This window comes from Hyperoodon ampullatus, assembly GCF_949752795.1.
Source record: "Hyperoodon ampullatus genome assembly, chromosome: 8".
In the NCBI taxonomy this organism is placed as follows: Eukaryota; Metazoa; Chordata; class Mammalia; order Artiodactyla; family Ziphiidae; genus Hyperoodon; species Hyperoodon ampullatus.
In genome coordinates this window covers 77,071,905-77,087,259 of record NC_136921.1, presented here as the reverse complement: position 1 = coordinate 77,087,259, position 15,355 = coordinate 77,071,905, and the positions used below count along the sequence as shown (strand labels likewise).

General features: G+C 35.7%; 1 protein-coding gene across 4 annotated transcripts in view; it reads right to left on the bottom strand.

Annotated features, from left to right (window-relative positions):
• TANK (TRAF family member associated NFKB activator) overlaps positions 1 to 15,355 on the bottom strand; it is a gene marked incomplete at both ends in the record, with an annotated part of 75,682 nt that overhangs the window by 10,745 nt on the left and 49,582 nt on the right. The gene's annotated exons all lie outside the window — the stretch shown is intronic.

Sequence of the window (15,355 nt, the reverse complement as noted above, 5' to 3'; positions counted from 1 at the left end):
AGGAAGTATTTCTGGTAACTTCTTCAATTACTATTTCCAGTATTGCTAATTCAAGAAATTTCCTCAAATTCATAGTTGGTGAAATTGCTACTCTGATCACCAAGCATCTGACATGACTAGAAACTTTAAGAAAAATATCCGTGTGAGTTTACTTTTTTTTCCATTGTTGGCCTATACATTTAAATCAATGTCTTTGTATTTTGTTATAGATTCTTTGCTGAGAAATGCGGCTGTATTAGAGGAATAAAGAAAACCAAGTTACAGCTCCTTAGCATTTAACAAACATTTTAAAGATAGTGCAATTATGTATTTAAGCTCCTTTAACACAAGTTCCTGCCACCACCCTGTGGCTTCCACTGGTATTACATTCATCATGACACAAAAGTCAACATTTAGATTTTTAAAAAATCTTCAGTCATACCTAGAGAACTTTGTGTACCTTTTAAAACTACAAATTGATAAATCCAAATATTTGAAGAAGTCCTAATATTATTCAATCATTTATAATTCGGCCAAAACTGTATAGGGTCTTATTTAAGTTCAAATTCAAACCAGTGTTTTATATTAGGTGACTTTTTAGATTTTATTCAATTAAGGTCATTGTAGCTCTTACTAAAATGGATGATTTTACTTCATTGTTTCTTATCATCTGAGTACATCTCCCTTATAATCTTGCTTTTCAAAAGGTTCTTTCAATTTCTTAAGAGTCTTATTTGTTCTTTAGGGAAAAAACCTGATTCCAGTTTGTTTCTCTTAAAATTAGTATCTTCTCCAATTTCTTCAGTTTATTGCTCTACTTTTTCAGCTTTTTCTAAATGCTAGTGTTTGCTTACCATTTCTAAAGTAGTGTATTACTTTACAGTAATTAGTAAAATATAATCTTAGCAACCCAAACAATTTTTTTTATATATTATGTCATTAGACTTAGGTAAAATAAAGATAATTTGCTGCTGCATACTTTTTGTCTGACAAATATTTAGGCCATGTCTTCTTCTGGATTAAAACTGCTTTATTGAGCTTTATAAAGCAGTCATATCAAAAGACATTTTCACATTCACAGTTTGTTTTTAAAAGTGGTAGACAAGGCTTTTCTTTAGTGTTATGTGCAATTAGAACACTCAATGGATTTTAGTGTGGACTAGGAAAAAAGGCAACATTTTAAAGCTAACCAATCATTCAGGACGCTATAAGTATAAAAACAAACTCTTAAAAGGTTATATTATATTAAATCTATAGCAACAAAATCAGAGAAGAAGTAATATTAAGAGAACAGAAACATTTGACAATTTAAGATATTAAATAAATAATAAAACAAGTGATTAATAGAGTAATTAATCTCCTTTTAAAATTTACTATTTGAAGTTCTCAACATGAAATAAAAATATTCTATTAGGAGCTAGAAAGAACCAAAAAGAAGTGCTTCTGTAATTTTAGTCTGAAAATGAAGATAGTTACAGAAAACAGTAATGAAGACTACTCCGATTTTCAAAGTACTGATTTTGACATAACGTAGGAATGATTGCTTCTGAAGTTAAAGAAGCCTAAAAACTAAGGGGTGGGGGTGGGGGTGGGAAAGAGGTGAAGGAAAAGGCAGGAGAAGAATGATAAATTTTAGCTGGCTCGCCAAATAACTGGTGTTGACTTACTTCTGTGACGTTTAGATTTGATAACTGGTGTGGGTGAATTTATCTGGAAAAGATTTCTTGCTTGTGATGGCGGGGGTAAAAGGAGGACTGACTTATTGAGGAATTTCTATGAAGTATCTAAACTAAGGACTTCAAGCTTCTTTGGGGTTAGGAACAGTTCTGCTTACTATCATTTTTGTTATCATTATTGAAGAGACATGTTACTGATTGTACTGAGCAATACATTGCACCTTCTACCATTTGCACCAAATAAGTCTATTGATATATTTCAAATGAAAGTTTTATGTCCCCACATCCTAAGAAAAAATTTCGAAAGAGACCATAACATGTTAGTTCAAAAAAAAGCAAAGCAGTTCTCTGACATTTTGAAGTAGGGTTTATCTAAAATGGGTATAGAATGTTAATATTATTTTCCACTGTAGCAATCGAACACAACTTTCTGAAAAAGATCATTTATTTTTTCAAAGGATTTAGGATTAGTATAGCTAACAGCAACTCCAACACTTCCCCCAGAAACTCAGACTTTCTTTTAAATGCTAAATGATCTTACCTAATGAAGACTACTCGGTTTGCTGAGCATCCCAGAGAGTAAGTAAACATTAAAAGAGATAATTTGTATTTTTCAAATATGATCCAGGTGGACCCCGCACTGAAGGAAGTTGAAGTTATTACAACTTCAAATAAGAAAGCAAGAGAATTCTGAACATTATATTTTAGGAGATTTTAACATTAAATCATTCAACAAATGAATTTATTTTGAGGTACTAAAACTTAAAATACTTAACATTATAAACTGTTCCAAGTACTAGTTTGGAAATGGCGAACTTGTGGAATGAATACTGAAATAAGAGTTTTACACGTCGTACTTTTCATTTACACTTCCAGTATGGCACTGGGTAAGTCATTCAACTAAATCATTAAGATAAACCCATTTGAAGCAGTTGGAAGACGTTGTGAAATGATTCCTTAAATTTCCTCTTATGTAAATTGGGAGAATTTGTTTTAGTGTAAATCAATTTAAGCTTCTCATAGATGTGTATTATATATAAAAAATGTTCTGTTCAAGACTTAGTTGAATATGCAATGATATTTAAGAAGGAGAAAAAACAAAAAGTGGCTAATATTTAATTAGTTCAAAACCTTCTTATTCTTAATGCAGCGATAATGGAAAATGTTTTTGTGTTGGAATCCAAGATCTGTTAGATACCAACATTTCAAAGAAAGAAATGTATATTTTCCCCAATGCCTGCCTTTTTAATATTTGGTACTAAAAGTGAAAGTATTTTGTTTTTATAAATCAATGTGAAAAATACAGAAATGATTCACAATAGCCAAGATATGAATTCAATTCTAAGTGTCAATTGATGATGGATGAGTAAAGAAAACGTGGTATATATACAATAGAATATTGTGTATACACACACACACACACACACATACATTTTAAGGCCGGAACACATCAGTTTTAAAAAAGAAGGAAATCCTGTCATTCGAGACAATATGGATGAACCTGGAGGACATTATGTTATGTAAAATAAGATAAGGCAGGCACAGAAAAACAAATATAGCATGATCTCACTTATATGTGGAACCTAAAAAAGTCAGACTCATACAAGCAGAGTAGAACGGTGGTTGCCAGGGTTTGGGAAGTAGGGGAAGTAGGAAGATGTTGAGTACAAAGTTTCAGTCATGTAGATGGATAAATTCTGGAGATCTAGTGCATAGCATGGCAACTATAGTTAATACTACTGTATTGTATACTTGAAATTTGCTAAGAGTATAAATCTTAAATGTTTTTACCACAATAAAAAAGAAAAATAACCATGTGAAGTGATGGATATGTTAATTAGATTGACTGTGGTAATCATTTCACAATGTATACATATATCAAAACATCATGCTATACATTGTAAATGTATAAAATTTTTATTTGTCAATTTATAGCTCCAAAAAGCTAGGGGAGAAGAAGAAATGCAATAAAAATTTTTAATCAGAATCATGTTTTTTCTTAAAAATTTTAAGCAACTAAAGTCAGCAAAATTAAATTGAGTTATGGAACTTTTAAAGATAATTCAGTTCAAACTCATTAATACCTCTCATATGGAAGGAATCTAAACTTTATTTATTTATTTATTTATTTTGACATTGTACCAATTTATTTGATTGCCTGAAGCCATATACTTCAAAAGGAAATTAAAAACAGAAACGTTCTCTTCTTTATGGTATATAAGATAAAACAACCTCTTAGTTATTTTTTCCATTTTTTTTTCCCGGAATCTAAACTTTAAAAGGCTAATACTGAATAAAGGTGGTAAGTCTTCAATGATACACATTTAACCTATAGCAATGACTATCGCTTTATTCCAGGGTTCATATCAAAGATTCTCTCTAAAATTTAGTTGAGATCCTTTCATGCAAAAGGAATATTTATTTTCAGGTGGCTCAGGCAACAGAGTGTAGCCAATATTTGATTTCGTTTCTGAGATTACGCTTTTAAAACAGAAAAGAGCTATGTTCTTACTTGGAACAATGTCAACCAAGAAGTTAGCCCAGGTGAGATGGGATGGATTAGTAAAGGGAATATAAACTGTGGAATAGTTATAAATACTAACTTAATAAAATTTACTACAGGAAAAGAAAAAATGAGTAGTGGAAAAAGAAAGTGAAAATAAGGATTCACTTATCACTTAGATTTTTGAAACTAAGAATGAAATGTTAAAGGAGAAACTGGGGTTGAATTTATCAGTTTTATATATATTGAAACAAAAATGTTACAGTGAAGTCAAGCATTGAATATGGCTGAATTAGGGAGAAAGTGAAAAAAGGGCTGAGAAAGTGAAGAGCTTAAGGTAGAAAAGAGGAACAGAAAAAAGTTACAAGAGATTTGATAAGAATATAAAAGCATATTAAAAAAGAAGTTTGAGGACAAAAGGTAATTTAAAAAAATACACAGAAATTGTATTTATAAGAACTTATGGCCATGTGAAATCTGTGGTTCTCTCACCCTCAATAATATTACTGAAAATCTAGAAAAGCAAGAGGAACACAAATCCTAGGAGCCTTGTCTGTTCCGCACGACACAGTGTGCTAGGCAAATCCACTGCCAGTGCGGGAACAATTCCAGGGCAAAATGGGATCCATCCCAGAGTTCTGAAGGAAGAGGCAAGAAAATAAACAATATAAAAATAAAATTAAATATCCCAATCACTTCCAAGTTCTTTACAAGGTTTTGGTTTAATGTAAATCCCCCAAAACTTCTATCAATTCAATGTTACAATAAAACATTAAAGAAAGTTATCTTTCTGATTAATTTTCTTAATAGTAAGAAATATCTAATTGTGGGAATGCCTTTTTATGCAAAATAGAAAAATAACTTAAGTGACTAATTTTAAAAAGTAATGTTTCCCATACTTCCTTCACCCCTTCTCTGAATACTACTTTAAAATGAAATGATTTGGGAAAATCCTTTTCATTAACTACTACTTTTTGGTCATACCACTACCATGGTGAACAGAAAATATCTTCATGAAAATAGTTGTTATTTAAGCAATTTGCATATATTAATTATTTAACTAAATCCACATAATCTTGTGAATTAAGTACTTTAATTTGATTTTAAAGTTCACTATAGTTACTAAGGCTCTGGAGAGATCAAATATTTGTCTACAGTCTAGTAGGTGGAGTAGCTGCAACTGGAACCCAAGCCTTACCGCCTCAGGCTCTTAACCTCTCAGTTTACAGGTCCCGACTGCTAGAGAAGTGAAGCAGTAGGGTTATCTAGCATGGTGAGGAAGATACAGAAGGGTAACATTTACACACTGCACCAATGCAAACTACTTTTAAGACTCTAAAACCTGTCTGTCATACAACAAATATATTTCTCAGTGAGCCATAGTTATAAGCCAAGTTTTGATGTTTAAATACTGCCTAGGGAATGGCCTTTGGTATGGCCCTTTTTGTGCTCAAGAATGTCCAAGAAGAAATTTACACCCCAAAATCACCCTAGATAGACTTACTCAAGTTCTGCCAAAGCAGTTTATGTGTTAACAGAGGCAATTTGGCAATAGCTTCTTAACCAGAATTTCACAGTTTAAGTATTTCTCAAACTTGTCATTAAAAGTTAACCATTTGACAAAGCATGACAGTGGAGTACCTTACTGTTAATGCTATCCTCTCGAAACCTTAATTCTCTTCCTGCCTTCCTAACTACCTCCTAATAGATGACTGGGCATATATAGTAGTTGACTTAAAATCCTTGTCTGATAATCTCAATATCTGCATCATCTCAGGGTTGGTATCTGTTCCCTTGAAACTGGGTCATATTTTCTTGACTCGCCATATGTTGAATAATTTTGGACTGTACCCAGAACATTGTGAATATTATGTTGGGGAGATATTCGGTTATATGGTGCCAAAGAGTGTTGATGTTTTTGTTTTTGCAGGAAATTAAGTTGGTTAGACTCAGACTCCAAACTGTCACTCCTCTGAAGAGCAGCAGCTCAGATCTCAGTTCATTCCTTTATGCTTCAGCTGCAAACTGTTTCCAGTTTGCCCACACATCCTTGGTTTTAGGGAGAGCCAGAGACGGGCTGAGTTTAAACACAGAACTTCAGGTTTACTTTCTCTGGCTCTCTCCTTTATGGGGCTCCTTCCTTCTCTGGTGACTGTGGTTATTCTGGGCTCATTTTCCTTTCTGGTTCTTCCAGCCAGAATGGTGGTGGGCTTTCAATTGGAATTTTAGCCACTGGAATTGTGGCCACCCTCAGGACAAAACCACAGAAAACTTGGAATCTCACATTAGTGACAGTGCTTCACAGCAGTGAGCAGCTCTTCCTTCTTGATACCTTCTTGGCTACCAGTATAATATTTAGGTTTTCTTTTTAAGTTTTGGTGTTTTCATTGGTCCCTGTCCCTCTTAGACTAAAAATGTGGGCATCCTCTAAGGTTCACACATGGGTACACTGTTCTTCCCTCATTATACACCTTTCTTATTGTTCATTCTCGTGTTAAGTCTATTGAGTATTCATTTCCTAAAGTCTGTATCTTCAGGCCCACCCTCTCTCTTAATTCTTTTATTATTTTTTTTTTTTGCAGTAAACGGGCCTCTCACTGTTGTGGCCTCTCCCGTTGCGGAGCACAGGCTCCGGACGCGCAGGCTCAGCGGCCATGGCTCACGGGCCCAGCCGCTCCGCGGCATGTGGGATCTTCCCGGACCGGGGCACGAACCCGTGTCCCCTGCATTGGCAGGCAGACTCTCAACCACTGCGCCACCGGGGAAGCCCCCACCCTCTCTCTTGATAGCCATTCTCAATTCTCTTTCAATCCAATATATTTTCACTTGTTCTGTTGTCTATTGTAGAGCACCACATTTTAAAATATAACATAATCAGGGGCTTCCCTGGCGGTCCAGTGGTAAAGAATCCGCCTTACAATGCAGGGGACGTGGGTTTGATCTCTGGTCAGGGAACTAAGATCCCACATGCTGCGGGGCAACTAGCCCACATGCCACAACTACTAAGCTCATGTGCCTCAACTAGAGAGCCTGTGTGACGAAAACCATGGAGCCTGCGTGCCACAACTACAGGGCCCACGCACCCTGGAGCCTGCGTGCCACAACTAGAGAGAAGTCCACGTGCCGTAACAAAGAGTCCGTGCCACAACGAAGACCCGATGCAGCCATAAATAAATAAATTAGAAAAAAAAATCTTAAAAAAATTTTTTTAAATAATCACCTTTTCCTCAAATCTGGTTCACACTTCTAATCTTCATTTTCCTTTGTTAATGCAAGGCCATTCTCCTTAAAATAAAAAAATCTTAGGGAAAGATAAAACCTTAAAGAAACTGAAATTAAGCATTCCTAGGAATAGCAAAATTCAAAACAAAACTAGAGGTCTGATAAAGGGCTACCAACTTTTTACTTTGCCAAGAAAAAACTTAGTAAAAACAACTAACTATAAAGATCTATTATCTTCTTCATGTAAAAGAGAAATGGACATTTATCAAAAAAGTAGAGGGCCTCCCTGGTGGCGCAGTGGTTGAGAGTCCGCCTGCTGATGCAGGGGATACGGGTTCGTGCCCCGGTCTGGGAGGATCCCATATGCCGCGGAGCGGCTGGGCCCGTGAGCCATGGCCGCTGAGCCTGCGCATCCAGAGCCTGTGCTCCGCAACGGGAGAGGCCACAACAGTGAGAGGCCCGCGTACCGCAAAAAAAAAAAAAAAAAAAAAAAAGTAGAAGGGAGAGTTTTAGATTCAGCTTTCTTAAAAAGTTTTCATTCTGTCCTCAGGACAAGATGAGAAACAAGAGCCGGGGACAAGAACAGGGATTCTGTGGCTGCAGCATGGGGAAAGAGGAGGAAGAGAAAATGTTCAACCAGCAGCAGCAAGAAGGAAAGCAACATTTACTGTGGCCACTGGACATCCAGCAGGAATACATTCTAGATGACACTTTTTAGGGAATCTGGACAAGTCAGTGACCTCCTGCACATCATTATTTGGATGAAATATAGAGGGAAACATGCTACTTTAATGTTAAATAGTGAAGAGCAATTAGAGGTAGTAATAACGGTGGGTAAACCCATCCAATAAGGAATATAAAAATCACACCACTATTGATAAGCACAACAGGAGAGAGAAAACAAAAGATACCCATCTTGGAATTATTTGGTTTTCCAAAGGAACTTATCAGAGAAGAAAAAAAAATCATAGTTTAATGACTTACAGAATGCCTGGGAACTACCTTACAATAGTTTTATCAGGATTCTAGGATCTATCTATTTATCTTAGAGCTGAGTATCAAGTATATGGAAAGATGTCTAATTGGCAAAGAAAAAAAATCTTTCAGGGAAAAAGCTTTCATAACATGGCAAGAGTGCCTTAAGCAAGCAACAAAGACACTGAAAGAACACAGCACATTAAGTGCAAATGATAAATAAGGTGTGCCCTCCCCATCTCTCCCCCATCAAATTCTAGCAATATCTTAAAGGAGGCTACAAATTCAATAAGAGTTATTAAAATACAATATTGCGAAACATGCTAGCTAGAGATTCTGTGGTAAAATGAAGCTAAGTAGTTTTCTTTTTTTTTTTCTTTTTGGCCATGTTACGTAGCTTGCAGTATCTTAGTTCCCCAACCAGGATTGAGCCTGGGCCCTCAGCAGTGAAACTGTGGAGTCCTAACCACTGGACCACCAGGGAATTCCCGCTAAGTAGTTTTCTTACTGTTGATTTTGGATCCTATAATACATTATTGTGCCTTTAAAAATTACCATGAAGAATACATACTATGCAACATTTCACAGGTCTAGGGTCCTGTGGAATAGCTCAAGAAATGCATCAGGCACCACACCATCTTTTAACAGCATAACCATTTGCATATGCAGGCATCCATCTGGGTCCACCTTGTGTCCCCCACCATGAGACCAATGCAAATATAATGCTCTAGCTGCTTGCTGTTCTATAAATACCAGAGACCTTTTCTACTCTGATCCAGGAGTCTCATGTCTTCTTCCAGTATCCATGAAGTTATAACTTATTAGCTTGTAGGTAGGGTAAAATCAAACCCCAGACCCTGAAACTCATGGGGTCAACAACTGTCACAATAGTATTAAATATTATTTGCCTTTTTTACTGTGCTGGCATTTATACTGATGATACAAAAGCAATGGTGAGTAAAACTGCTGGTGCCTGAGTATGACCAAGGACATGTTACCAAACTGTACTCATTGTATTCTTCAATGCCGTATACTGGATCAAAAAGGAAGCCAGTTTCACCTAAGAATATCCTTGATGATGACACAGTAAAAACTACTAATTTTATTGAATTTTGATCCCAGGCTAACATTTTTTAGTATTCTGTGTGACAAAATGGGAAATATACACAAAGGACTTCTATTTCATACTGAAGTACAGGGGGGAAAGCACTTGTGCAAGTGTTCGAGCTGCAAGCTGTACTAGTCACTTTTTTAATGGAATGTCATTTTCACTTGAAAGAATGATTATCATGCAAGCTATGGTTATTCAGACATTTTCTCAAAAGCAAATGAAGCTAGCTTCCCACTTTAAGGAAAACAACTGAAAAGATTTGTTGTTTACGAAAAAATTTAAGTTTTCAAGTGCAAATTTTGGAAAACTTCTGTTATAGTAATCTTGACAGCTGCCCAGTAAAACGACTTTTCTGATGAGATCAGTGATGATGTTAAATGTGAGTTAAAATATTATATCATGAAATAAGTCAAGATTTGGAAGTTGTGCATAGCTCCCTGAACCGGTATTTTCCAAATGACCAATTCATGATGCTACAAAATCATACATAAGTAAAAGATACATTCAAAGTACAAGACAGACCAATGGCTTTTAATGTACCAGAAGAGTTCACTGGTTTCAGCTTTCATACTGCAGCTAACATTAAGAAATTACCACTTGCGAAGTTTTGGTATAGTATCAAAGGAAAATATCTACAATTTCTAAAAAGGTTATTAAAATACTCTTTCCTTTCCCAACTACATATCTGTGTGAAGCTGGATTTTCTTCATGTAATTCAACCAAACAAACAAAAAAAACCCCACAACCCCCCCAAACCACCCACCACAACATATCACAACAGATCAAATGCAAAAAGCATTTCTAACTAAAAAACAAATATCTTTTTTTTTTTTTGGCCACGCCACGTGGCATGTGGGATCTTAGTTTCCTGACCAGGGATCAAAACTTCACCCCCTGCATTGGAAGCGCAGAGTCTTAACCACTGGACCACCAGGGAAGTATGAAGAAACAAATATCTTTAAAACAGATTTTGAGAACTTTTAGGATGACAGATTATAATATATTAATAAGAGAAACTAGATTATTTTGGAGGGCTAGCCCCAACCTATGAGGTTGAAAAAACAGCCTTTCAGGCCTTGGTCAAGATAAATCAGGGAAGAACAGAATACAGTAACTCTGTTTAGTGGGCTCTGGAGAAGAGTAGAAAAAGAAAAATGGGAAATGTGAGAAAGGGTACAAAAAGGGGAAATAAGGGGAGAAATACCATATTAGAGCTATTTAAATCTGCTTAGAAGCCAGGGAAGAGGATTTAAAAAGTGATATGCCATTTCTCATTTTCTTCTCCCCTCAAAAATTATTTCTAATATAATAACAAAGGAAAAACTAAAATTATGTATTAAATTAAAAAACAGAGACTCACCAAGATTAACATACAGAAATCTGTTGCATTTCTTTACACTAACAATGAAGTATCAGAAATGGAAAGTAAAAGAACAATCCCTTTTAAAATCCCATCAAGGGGACTTGCCTGGTGGCGCAGTGGTTAAGAATCCGCCTGCCAATCTTTGCAAATGATGCGACCAACAAGAGCTTAATTTCCAAAATATACGAACAGCTCATACAACTCATTAACAGAAAAAAAAAAAAAAACCCAATCAAAATATGGGCAGAAGACCTAAATAGACATTTCACCAAAGAAGACGTAAGATGGCCACCAGGCACGTGAAAAGATGCTCAACATTGCTAATTATTAGAGAAATGCAATTCAAAACTACAGTGAGGTACCACCTCAAACTGATGAGAATGGCCATTGTTAAAAAGTCTACAAATAACAAATGCCGGAGAGGGTATGGAGAAAAGGGAACCCTTTTGTTGGTGGGAATGTAAATTGCTGTAGCCACTACAGAAAACAGTATGGAGGTTCCTTAAAAAGCTAAAAAGAGAGATGCCATATGATCCAGCAATTCCACTCCTGGGCATATATCCAGAGAGAACCATAATTCGAAAAGATGCACGCACCCCAATGTTCACTGTGGCACTATTTACAATAGCCAAGACATGGAAGCAACCTAAATGTCCATCAACAGATGAATGGATAAAGAAAATGTGGTATATATATACAATGGAATACTACTCATCCATAAAAAAGAATGAAATAATGCCATTTGCAGCAACATGGATGGACCTAGAGAATATCATACTAAGTGAAGTAAGTCTGAAAGAGAAAGACAAATACCATATAACATTTACATGTGGAATCTAAAATATGACACAAATGAACTTATTTATGAAACAGACTCACAGACATAGAAAACAAACTTATGGCTACCAAGGGGGGGGGAGAGGGGGTGGGGGAGGGATAAATTAGGTATTTGGGAATAATAGATACAAATTACTATATAAAAAATAGATAAACAACAAGGTCCTACTATATAGCACAGGGAACTATATTCAATATCCTGTAATAAACCATAATGGAAAAGAACATGAAAAAGAATATGTATATATACATATAACTGAATCACTTTGCTATGCACCAGAAACTAACACAACACTGTAAATCAACAATACTTCAATAAAAAAAACAAAAACGAAACCAGAGACTCAGAACAGGAAAGAGTTAGGATGAATTAATAATTCAGATTTGGAAACAATTTCTACAACAGAAGTTTCAATGTAAACATTAAAATGATTTGGATATCAATTTTCTTAGAGTCTGTGATATATTTATTATGACACCTTGGGGAAAACTATGAACTTTAATGAATAAACTTGTTGAATAACTTTTTTCCTTCTAATTATTATTCTACCAGAGAGTTTATAAACAAAGACTAATCTCCAGAGAAAAGTAATATAGAAGTGTTACATATAAAAAGAAGGTATATTTGATCCAATCTCTAAAAACAAAACCAGGGGGAATGGGACATTTGCTCTGACCAAGAAGGTAAGTTGCTACATACACACGTTTTCTCCAATCCTCTGTAATCCCCAGGCTAGGCTGTCATGTGCCATTGTATAATGGGCATTTCTATCTAATAAAAGATGATGAAAAGAAAGAATCAAGCCTTAAAGGAATACAGGGATAATTTTTTTGTTTGTTATTTACAAAGGTGAGTAATACAAAGGTGAGAACATAAGCAGTCATATTTTTTTAAAGTTCCTCTCTCAGGAAAGGTACTATGTGTTTTGGTAATGTAAACCATATTTTACTTTGCCAAGGAAATCACTTGATAGTTACATATCTTGACTAATGATATAATTTCTAACTTCTGTTCAAATAATAAAAACATATTTAAAAACAGGTGTTTTCATCATACATCTGTATACGATACTCTATTTTAAAGCATTTACAATGTATATAAATCCAGGTACCTGACAATAAACCTAACCTATAAATAAATATAGTTTAAGAGACTTGCAATAGAGAAAGTATCTAGATGTTGAGAGAAGCTATGGGGGCCTGAAACTCAGATGGAGATCCCTAAGTGGGTGGTGCACCTGAAGTCCAGAGTATATGAGATATGAACAGTTCAAGGATGGAGATGTCATCCAAGACCTAGACTTGTGAGGCTAGGATTTTATAAGCTACAGAAGGCCAGACAGCAGAACAAGTTAAAGTTCATACAGTGTCTGCCCAAACTGTCATATATAATAAATGGAGGAATACACCATGGGCAAATGCCTTTCACTGAAGAACCGTCTACAGAATAAAGAAACAAAAATAAAGAATAAGGAAACAAAAAGAAGCACTCTCTCCTCTGAAGTGATGATTATGTAATTTTAAAAAGTTATAGTAAGTGAAATTGCTCTTTCAAAACCCTCAGTTTTATTTTATTTTATTTACTTACTTACTTACTTATTTATTTATTTATTTACCTTTACTTACTTACTTACTTTTACTTACTTACTTACTTACTTACTTACTTACTTACTTACTTACTTACTTACTTACTTACGGTACACGGGCCTCTCACTGTTGTGGCCTCTCCCGTTGCGGAGCACAGGCTCCGGACGCGCAGGCTCAGCGGCCATGGCTCACGGGCCCAGCCGGGATCTTCCCAGACCAGGGCACGAACCCACGTCCCCTGCATCAGCAGGCGGACTCTCAACCACTGCGCCACCAGGGAAGCCCCCCAAACCCTCAGTTTTAGCTTTCAGTTTATTTAATGTTCTCCAAAGTAGCCTGGAATAATATGGGTTCTTGCCTAGAGATTATTCTTTTTCTATTAAAATGCTGCACAAAATTTAAGTTTACATATCTATGCACATACTACCACATAAGCAAGTTAAGAATTTGTTTTCTTTCCCCTACTTAAACTAAATGTTGAGTGCCTGATCAAGCCTACCTTCAGCTCACTGGGCATTTTTATTTTTAAATTAAGGTCCTATATGTTTTATCTGTACCATAAAATGATAATTAGGATTTCATTTTGTCATGTAATTAGGACTTCACATTGTCTTTTAATTTGCTTGCTAATTGTTTTGGGTCTCCAAATTTTGTTTCCCCAACCAGACTGTAGCTCCTTAAAGGGGAAAGATCTTACTCTTTTTTTTTTTTTTTGTATTCCTATCAAGAACTAGCAAGACTGGGAAAATAGGAGTTCAATAAATACTTCTTGTCCACTCAGCCATAAAAAGAAACGAAACTGAGTTATTTGTAGTGAGGTGGATGGACCTAGAGTCTGTCATACAGAGTGAAGTAAGCCAGAAAAAGAAAAACAAATACCACATGCTAACACATATATATGGAATCTAAAAAAAAAAAAAAAAAGTGGTTCTGAAGAACCTAGGGGCAGGACAGGAATAAAGACGCAGATGTAGAGAATGGACTTGAGGACACAGGGAGGCGGAAGGGTAGGCTGGGACAAAATGAGAGAGTAGCATGGACATATATACACTACCAAATGTAAAATAGATAGCTAGTGGGAAGCAGCCGCATAACACAGGGAGATCAGCTTGGTGTTTTGTGACCACCTAGAGGAGTGGGATAGGGAGGGTGGGAGGGAGACGCAAGAGGGAGGAGATATGGGGATATATGTATATGTATAGCTGATTCACTTTGTTATAAAGCAGAAACTAACACACCATTGTAAAGCAATTATACTCCAATGAAGATGTTAGAAAACCCCCCAAAACTTCTTGTCTAACTGATTGACAAGTCAATTTTTAGACATCAGCTTTCTTCAAACATGTCAGAGCTTCTATGTTTACTTGTAATTGCCAGGTACAGCACATCCTACTTCCTTAATGTTAGCACTGACGGCAGCTCCACAGCTCCATCACTGTTTTACTATTCTAAACCCATAAAATCTTTCCTGCTCCTCAAAGCTACCATGTATCTGCTGATCTAATCACAATGATAGCTACATTAGAAATTTGCCAACTGTCTAACTGGCATTTTTCAGTAACAACTGCATTCTTTGTATTTTTAAACTTTTGTTTAAAGCATATAACTCAGATGAAAAAAGATGTATAAATAATAAATTATATATAGAAAATCAGAAATAAAGCATAAAAACATCTCTATACACATGAACACATGGTTTCTAAATGATTAAAAGTTCAAATAAACTCATATAATATATACTTTGTATCTCAGATCCTAGAATCTGAAAAAACTTTACAACATTCAATAACGTCTATTTTGGTTATTAAATCAGGACTTTAAGTCAGAGGGCAGTTTAGAGTTATTGAATGAATGAGTGAAGAAAATTTACCAACATCACTAAATTCTTTTATGTATTCTACATTTTTGCTCTCTATATTTTCTTGTGTCAAAACACTCTAGACGGGCTTCCTTGGTGGCGCAGTGGTTAAGAATCCACCTGCCAATGCAGGGGACACGGGTTCAAGCCCTGGCCCAGGAAGATCCCACATACCGCAGAGCAACTAAGCTCCTGCGCCACGGCTGCTGAGCCTGCGCTCTAGAGCCCGTGAGCCACAACTACT